The sequence below is a fragment of the Anolis carolinensis genome, chromosome 4, assembly GCF_035594765.1.
Source record: "Anolis carolinensis isolate JA03-04 chromosome 4, rAnoCar3.1.pri, whole genome shotgun sequence".
In the NCBI taxonomy this organism is placed as follows: domain Eukaryota; kingdom Metazoa; phylum Chordata; class Lepidosauria; order Squamata; family Dactyloidae; genus Anolis; species Anolis carolinensis.
The window spans coordinates 3,704,434-3,714,593 of record NC_085844.1 but is presented as its reverse complement, the minus strand read 5'-3'; positions in this window follow the sequence as shown (position 1 = coordinate 3,714,593).

Genomic DNA, 10,160 nt, shown 5'->3' with positions numbered 1-10,160 from the left:
CACTTATCCAAGCTAAACGGGCTGGCAGAAGCTTGGATAAGTGAATATCTTGGATAATAAGGAGGGATTAAGGAAAAGCCTATTAAACATCAAATTAGGTTATGATTTTACAAATTAAGCACCAAAACATCATGTTATACAACAAATTGGACAGAAAAAGTAGTTCAATACGCAGTAATGTTATGTTGCAATTACTGTATTTACGAATTTAGCACCAAAATATCACGATATATTGAAAACATTGACTACAAAAATGGCTTGGATTATCCAGAGGCTTGGATAAGCGAGGCTTGGATTAGTGAGACTCTACTGTACATTGTTTTCATGCAGGGATCTTTGAAAATTTTCTGTAGTCTATATCGATTGATCAGTCGATTGATAGATAGACCATAGAAGATTTTCAGGATATCCCTGCATTAAATTCCCCCCCCCCCCAATATATATATATACTATCTTATTTTTTTACTTGTACAAAATGCATCAGGTTGTGGATTAACATGCATATGTCTGTGTTTGATGTTTTTATAGTTTTAATGGTTTTAATCTACAGTTGTATGCTTTTTATTTATATATATGATATATTTTTTATATATATGTAAGGCATTGAACTTTGCCATTTATTATGTTGTAAACTGCTTTGAGTCCCCCCAGGGGTGAGTCTTTGAAGTTCAATCTTGAGGTCCTGAGAGCGGCTGAGTTTTTCCTGTTGTTTTTCGTCAATGCGACTGTCACCTGGGATGGCGACATCAATGATCCAAACCTTTTTCTTCTCCACAACTGTGATGTCTGGTGTGTTGTGTTCCAAAACTTTATCAGTCTGGATTCGGAAGTCCCACAGTATCTTTGCGTGCTCATTTTCCAATACTTTTGCAGGTTTGTGATCCCACCAGTTCTTTGCTGCTGGCAGGTGGTACTTGAGGCATAAGTTCCAATGAATCCTTTGGGCCACATAGTTGTGCCTCTGTTTGTAGTCTGTCTGTGCGATTTTCTTGCAGCAGCTGAGGATATGATCAATGGTTTCGTCAGCTTTCTTGCACAGTCTGCATTTTGGGTCATCAGCTGATTTTCCGATCTTGGCCTGAATTGCCTTTGTCCTGATGTCTTGCTCCTGGGCTGCAAGGATCAGGCCTTCTGTCTCCTTCTTCAGGGTCCCATTCGTGAGCCAGAGCCAGGTCTTCTCCTTATCCTTATCCTTATTATTATTATTATTATTATTATTAATGGCCTTTGTCCTGATGGCTTGCTCCTGGGCTGCAAGGATCATGCCTTCTGTCTCCTTCTTCAGGGTCCCATTCGTGAGCCAGAGCCAGGTCTTCTCCTTATCCTTATTATTATTATTATTATTATTATTATTATTATTATTAATGGCCTTTGTCCTGATGGCTTGCTCCTGGGCTGCAAGGATCATGCCTTCTGTCTCCTTCTTCAGGGTCCCATTCGTGAGCCAGAGCCAGGTCTTCTCCTTATCCTTATTATTATTATTATTATTATTATTATTATTATTATTATTAATGGCCTTTGTCCTGATGGCTTGCTCCTGGGCTGCAAGGATCATGCCTTCTGTCTCCTTCTTCAGGGTCCCATTCGTGAGCCAGAGCCAGGTCTTCTCCTTATCCTTATCCTTATTATTATTATTATTATTATTATTATTATTATTATTATTATTAATGGCCTTTGTCCTGATGGCTTGCTCCTGGGCTGCAAGGATCATGCCTTCTGTCTCCTTCTTCAGGGTCCCATTCGTGAGCCAGAGCCAGGTCTTCTCCTTATCCTTATTATTATTATTATTATTATTATTATTATTATTATTAATTGCCTTTGTCCTGATGTCTTGCTCCTGGGCTGCAAGGATCAGGCCTTCTGTCTCCTTCTTCAGGGTCCCATTCGTGAGCCAGAGCCAGGTCTTCTCCTTATCCTTATCCTTATTATTATTATTATTATTATTATTAATGGCCTTTGTCCTGATGGCTTGCTCCTGGGCTGCAAGGATCATGCCTTCTGTCTCCTTCTTCAGGGTCCCATTCGTGAGCCAGAGCCAGGTCTTCTCCTTATCCTTATTATTATTATTATTATTATTATTATTATTATTAATGGCCTTTGTCCTGATGGCTTGCTCCTGGGCTGCAAGGATCATGCCTTCTGTCTCCTTCTTCAGGGTCCCATTCGTGAGCCAGAGCCAGGTCTTCTCCTTATCCTTATCCTTATTATTATTATTATTATTATTATTATTAATGGCCTTTGTCCTGATGGCTTGCTCCTGGGCTGCAAGGATCATGCCTTCTGTCTCCTTCTTCAGGGTCCCATTCGTGAGCCAGAGCCAGGTCTTCTCCTTATCCTTATTATTATTATTATTATTATTATTATTATTATTAATTGCCTTTGTCCTGATGTCTTGCTCCTGGGCTGCAAGGATCAGGCCTTCTGTCTCCTTCTTCATGGTCCCATTCGTGAGCCAGAGCCAGGTCTTCTCCTTATCCTTATTATTATTATTATTATTATTATTATTATTATTAATTGCCTTTGTCCTGATGTCTTGCTCCTGGGCTGCAAGGATCAGGCCTTCTGTCTCCTTCTTCAGGGTCCCATTCGTGAGCCAGAGCCAGGTCTTCTCCTTATCCTTATTATTATTATTATTATTATTATTATTATTATTATTATTATTATTATTAATTGCCTTTGTCCTGATGTCTTGCTCCTGGGCTGCAAGGATCAGGCCTTCTGTCTCCTTCTTCAGGGTCCCATTCGTGAGCCAGAGCCAGGTCTTCTCCTTATCCTTATTATTATTATTATTATTATTATTATTATTAATTGCCTTTGTCCTGATGTCTTGCTCCTGGGCTGCAAGGATCAGGCCTTCTGTCTCCTTCTTCAGGGTCCCATTCGTGAGCCAGAGCCAGGTCTTCTCCTTATCCTTATTATTATTATTATTATTATTATTATTATTATTATTATTAATTGCCTTTGTCCTGATGTCTTGCTCCTGGGCTGCAAGGATCAGGCCTTCTGTCTCCTTCTTCATGGTCCCATTCGTGAGCCAGAGCCAGGTCTTCTCCTTATCCTTATTATTATTATTATTATTATTATTATTATTATTATTATTATAAAAAACGATTGGAGATAAAGCTTCAGTGGAGTCTCCTTTTCCCCAGGATAACAACTCTTTTGGGAATGAGTTTCCCTTTTTTTCTTTTTTTCTTTTAACATTGCAATACACCCACAATGCACATTATAAAGATACTCACCCACAACTCACAGTAACCCACCCTCAGTGCTACCCACCACCTTGTTTTCCATCACTGAACTTTGCAGAGTTTGTGCACATTTAGTTTATGGTAACCCTCTGTACTTCTAGCTCAATAAATTCCTCGTGTTTTTATTTCTTAATATCTCCCATCAAGTCTGCTAAGGCCAGCTTCCAGTTTCTTTCAGAAGTTTCTTGACTTTCAGGCCACATGCATGTGAAAGGATGTCATAAGGAAGAGAGAGGAGGTTTCCTTTTTGCTGCCCTGGAGACTAGGACTCAGCGGAGCCATGGGTTCAAATGGCAGGAGAGGAGATTCCACCTGAACCTTAGGAAGAACTGTTCAGCAGTGGAACTCTCTGCCTCAGAGGCTGGTGGAAGCTGCTTCCTTGGAGGCTTTTACTCAGGATGGCTATTAGTCAGGGGTGCTTTGATTGTGTTTTCCCTGCATGGCAAAAGGGTCTTGCCCTCTTTCTAAGCTGCCCTTCTCCTTGAATTGCTTTGCCCGGAGCTGGACACAGGGTTATTATTCCAGGTGAAGCCCAACCAAAGCAGAAGGGAAGGGACTAGGATTCCCGCAGTCACAACACCCTAAGGGCCATCCATTCCCACCCCTTTTGCCATACAAGGATATCCAATCCAAACCTATCTAATAGATGGCTATTCAGCATCTGCTGGGTTGCGGAGACTATATATATTTGGAACACATATCTGTAACAAAGATACACAAAGTATTATGTTGTTGTTATTATTAAAACATCAAATGTGTTATCATACAACAGATTTATTGCTTATATCTATACTAGCTGTGCCCGGCCACGCGTTGCTGTGGCAAAGTGGTGGTGGATTGTTGTGGATTTTTTATTTGATGTTATTTTTATTTTTTAATTAATTTTATTGTAAGTTATCTTTTTATTATATTTTATTATTTTATTGTATTATTTTTAGTTATTTTCTGTTATGATAGTATTTTATTGTATTAATTTTTTAGTGTTTTTAATTCTTTTTTAGTGTTTTTTATTATTTTTTATTGGGTTGCTAGGAGACCAAGTGGGCAGAGCTTAGCTCTCTAACTGGCAGCAATTGGATAAAAACAATTATTCCTCTCCCGCTAATTAGGACTTTATTTTTCTTTTCTTTTTGTTGTATCAACCTAGAGCCATGGATGATGGGTTGTGCTGTCAAATTTCGAGGTTGGGGGGCCTGTAGTTTTGTTGTTTTGTCCGCTGCCCTGATTCCATCACTCTTTTATATATATAGATATACAGTAGAGTCTCACTTATCCAACATAAACGGGCCGGCAGAATGTTGGATAAGCGAATATGTTGGATAATAAGGAGGCATTAAGGAAAAGCCTATTAAACATCAAATTAGATTATGATTTTACAAATGAAGCACCAAAACATCATGTTAGACAACAAATTTGGCAGAAAAAGTAGTTCAATACGCAGTAATGCTATGTAGTAATTACTGTATTTATGAATTTAGCACCAAAATATCACGATATATTGAAAACATTGACTACAAAAATGCGTTGGATAATCCAGAACGTTGGATAAGCGAGTGTTGGATAAGTGAGATTCTACTGTATATATAAAAGAGTGATAGCATCAGGGCAGTGGACAAAACAACAAAACTACAGGCCCCCCAACCTCAAAATTTGACAACACAACCCATCATTCACGGCTCTAGGTTGATACAACAAAAAGAAAAGAAAAATAAAGTCCTAATTACAGGGAGATGAATAATTGTTTTAGTTAGAAGGCTAAGCTCTGCCCACTTGGTCTCCTAACAACCTACTCAGCCCAGGGGACAGGCACAGTTAGGCCTCACTTAGGCCTCTTCCACAGATGATCAGATTTCAACTGGATTATATGGCAGTGTAGACCCAATGCCCTTCCACACAGCTATCTAACCCATTTAGAATCTTATCTTATCTGCTTTGAACTGGATTATCTTGACTCCACACTGCCATATAATCCACTTCAGTGTGCATACTAAACATAAAGACAACCATACAACAGACATTCAATACCACCACTACCTCAACAATTTCTCACCAACACCACCACACAACGCCACAGCAACGCGTGGCCGGGCACAGCTAGTACATAATATAAAGGTTGTCTTGATTCTGGTTTTTTTTAATACTGGAAGACAGATTTTGTTCATTTTAATAGTTTCTTCCTTTCATTAATGACAAACTTGATTTCACTTGATACTTGTAACATGTATTTAAGGCCTACTAGGATTATAAGCAATTACAGTAGAGTCTCACTTATCCAACATAAACGGGCCGGCAGAACGTTGGATAAGCAAATATGTTGGATAATAAGGAGGGATTAAGGTAAAGCCTAATAAACATCAAATTAGGTTATGATTTTACAAATTAAGCACCAAAACTTCATGTTATACAACAAATTTGAAAGAAAAAGTAGTTCATTACACATTAATGCTATGTAGTAATTACTGTATTTACGAATTTAGCACCAAAATATCATGATATATTGAAAAAACTGACTACAAAAATGCGTTGGATAATCCAGAACGTTGGATAAGTGAGACTCTACTATAATAATAATAATTTTATTCTTGTACCCCGCCCCATCTCCCCGAAGGGACTCGGGGCGGCTTACATGGGGCCAAGCCTGAACAGGACAATAAAAACAAAACAATAAAACCAATAATCAGACAATAAAAGCAAGTCATAAAAACCACATACAGTAGAGTCTCACTTATCCAACATAAACGGGCCGGCAGAATGTTGGATAAGCGAATATGTTGGATAATAAGGAGGCATTAAGGAAAAGCCTATTAAACATCAAATTTGGTTATGATTTTACAAATGAAGCACCAAAACATCATGTTAGACAACAAATTTGGCAGAAAAAGTAGTTCAATACGCAGTAATGCTATGCAGTAATTACTGTATTTATGAATTTAGCACCAAAATATCACAATATATTGAAAACATTGACTACAAAAATGCGTTGGATAATCCAGAACGTTGGATAAGCGAGTGTTGGATAAGTGAGATTCTACTGTACAAGATAAAATGTTAAAATCATGGATTAGGTTCAAAGAATCTAGGCCAAAGTGCTAAAAGTGCAAATAAATCATGTCCTCAAGGGAAGGAAGTTACATTAATATAAATTACTAGCTGTGCCCGGCCACGCGTTGCTGTGGCGTTGTGTGGTGGTGTTGGTGAGAAATTGTTGAGGTAGTGGTGGTATTGAATGTCTGTTGTATGGTTGTCTTTATGTTTAGTATGTACACTGAAGTGGATTATATGGAAGTGTGGAGTAAAAATAATCCAGTTCAAAGCAGATAATATAAGATTATAAATGGGTTATATAGCTGTGTGGAAGGGCCTTGAGTCTACACTGCCATATAATCCAGTTAAAATCTGGTAATCTGTGGAAGAGGCCTAATTGAGGCCTAACTGTGCCTGTCCCCTAGACTGAGTAGGTTGCTAGGAGACCAAGTGGGCGGAGCTTAGCCTTCAAACTGGCAGCAATTGGATAAAAGCTATTATTCCTCTCCCTGTAATTAGGACTTTATTTTTCCTTTCTTTTTGTTGTATCAACCTAGAGCCGTGAATGATGGGTTGTGTTGTCAAATTTCGAGGTTGGGGGGCCTGTAGTTTTGTTGTTTTGTCTGCTGCCCTGATGCCATCACTCTTTTATATATATAGACTAGCTGTGCCCGGCCACGCGTTGCTGTGGCGAAGTCTGGTGGTCTGGGAAATAAAGTATTGAGGAATTGGTGGTAGTTAAGGTCAAGGGTAAAGGTTTTCCCCAGACATTAAGTCCAGTCGTGTGATCGAGGTGACCACCCTCCCCCCCAGGACTTTGTAAAAGATAGTTCAAAAATCAAGACTTTATGTTCTATATTCCATATATTTATAGTAGAAGGTGATTGAGACTTTTTACTGGAGTTTACTGTGGATTATCCCTGCACTCTGAGGCAAGAGATAACAACTTCATGAATTGTAAAATCATGCTGCTAAAACTCCACTTTTATGAATTTCCATGCTGGGTTCTCCAGATGTTGTGAACTTCGTTCTTATCAAATGTTTTCAATTGTTTATATCATTCATGATTCCCCTTTATACAATGTAACTCACTTTTATGGATTCTCCCTTATTTCCATGAAATCTATCTGTCTGCCTATATGTATTTGTACTCTTTGGGATCCCCGGAAAATATGTATTTTTCCCAGCATGGTTTATATTCCAACTTTATTTTATTTTTCATTTTATTTCATATAATTGTCAAGTCATGAAATCAAATAGGAAATATTTTGAACTCAACCTGAACCCCAGAACCTATCCCAGTTCCTATGACCCAGGCTTCCCTTCCCAAAAACAAAAGGATAATCTGCCACCGCTAAACCCAATCAAATTCAGATTGCATGGACAATATAGGGCTTGAGTCGCCGAATTCGGAGTGTTGACCTAAAGGTGATTCGCCCCAAGGCAAACATTGTCATATCTCATCCAAAGGAAAATCCAGGACACCTCAGGAAGGCGCCCTGCAGAGCCTGTCAATATGGCTCATCACCACCCATCTTTGCTTCCACCTCTGACACCCCAAGGCATATCTAAAATCTGTATACGTGACAGAAACCCGGACATCCTTGATTGCTGCCATTAATCCCTTTAGAAATCGGTCTAGCAGGAATTAATCCGATATTTCCTGCCCTGTCACTTCATTGTTTCAATAACTCCCGCCTTCTCTTTCCTGATTGGCCCGAGTAGAGACAAAAGGCAGCTTCCTATTGGGCCAACGGAGCAAGGCGGGAAACGAAAGCCCGCCTCGTTCAACCTTCTAGCCTATCAGCGATCAGATGGGCGGGGGAGCGGGGCGGGAAATTCAAAGGGCTGTCAGACTGAAACTTTTGTATAAATATGGCTTTATTTTGATTATGTGGTACCCTAGTAGACTGAATGATCGCTACTAGAGTCCTCTTCAGCTGAATTGCTCAATAAAGACTCCTTGGCGGATTTTCCTTCAACTTTGGCGGACCTTCTTCATTTCGGCTTCAGGTTGTATTGCGGCTCATATCTTCCTATTGGCTCCGCCAAGGTCCGTTCTCTCAGGACCGGATCGGGTCTCTCTTTAAGGGCCCGATCCCCTAAAACGCGGTCGACAACAGTCGTGTCTTACTCTTGAGGTTGGTGCTCATCTCCATTTCTAAGTCGAAGAGCCAGCGTTGTCCGTAGACTCCTCCAAAGTCATGTGGGATGACTACATGGAGCGGCGTTACCTTCCCGCCGGAGCAGTAAATATTGATGCACTCACATTTGCATGTTTTTGAACTTCTGGGTTGGCAGAAGCTGGGGCTAACAGTGGGGGCTCTCTCCGCTCCCCCAATTCAAACCTGTGGCCTTTCAGTCCAGAAGTTCAGCAGCTCAGCGCTTTAACACGCTGCGCCATCAGGGGATATTATTTCCTAAAGGTTGTGAATATACAATATTTCTGATTGGTTTTTTTTGTTTGTTGGAGGCAAGTATGAATGCTGCAATTAGGAAAAATGATTAGGATGTAATGGCCTTGCAGCTTTAAAGCCTGGCTGTTTCCTCCCTGAGTGAATTTTTTGTTGGGAGGTGTTAGGTGGCCCTGATTGTTTCCTGTCTGGAATTCCCTTGTTTTCAGAGTGGTGTTGTTTGCGATATTTTATGTGCTTCTACTGTCTGTGGACCTGAGAAAACAGAGAATTTTCCAGACTTTGATGATGGGAATACTTTGTTGGGAGGTGTTAGCTGGCCCTGATTGTTTCCTGTGTGGAATTCCCCTGTTTATTTACTGTCCTGGTTTTAGAGATTATATTGTTCTGCATTATTCTATCCCAGTAATTATTTCATATTAAAGAAGAATCTCACTTATCCAACATTCGCTTATACAATGTTCTGGATTATCCAACGCAATGTGCCTTTTCATAATCAATGTTTTTGTAGTCAGTGTTTTAAATTCATTGTGATATTTTAGTGGTAAATTTGTAAATACAGTACAGTAGAGTCTCACTTATCCAACATAAACGGGCTGGCAGAACATTGGATAAGCGAATATATTGGATAATGAGAAATTAAGGATAACCCTATTAAACCTCAAATTAAGTTATGATTTTACAAATTAAGCACCAAAACATCATGTTAGACAACGAATTTGTCAGAAAAAGTAGTTCAGTACACAGTAATGCTATATAGTAATTACTGTATTTATGAATTTAGCACCAAAATATCATGATATATTGAAAGCATTGACTACAAAAATGCGTTGGATAATCCAGAACGTTGGATAAGCGAGTGTTGGATAAGTGAGACTCTCCTGTAAATACTACATAGCATTACTGCGCATGGAACTACTTTTTCTGTCAAATTTGTTGTATAATATGATGTTTTGGTGCTTAATTTGTATAACAATTACCTAATTTGATGTTTAATTGGCTTTTCCTGAATCCCTTCTTATTATCCAACATATTCACTTATCCTGCCGGCCTGTTTACGTTGGATAAGTGAGACTCTACTGTATATTGATAATCTTATATTATCTGCTCAGAACTGGATTATATGAGGCCCCTTCTTCACAGTTGTATAAAATGCACACTGAAGTGGATTATATGGTAGTGTGGAGTCAAGATAATCCAGTGCAAAGCAGATAATATAAGATTATAAATGGGTTATATAGCTGTGTGGAAGGGCCTTGAGTCTACACTGCCATATAATCCAGTGCAAATTAGATAATCTGTGGAAGAAGCCTAAGTGAGGCCTAAATCTGCCTGTCCCCTAACTGAAACCTGGCTGTCCCTTGGTTGCTAGGCAACCAAGTGGGCAGAGATTAGCCCTCTAAACTGGCAGCAATTAGATAAAAAAAAATATTGCTCTCCCTCTAATTAGGACTTTATTTTTCTTTTCTTT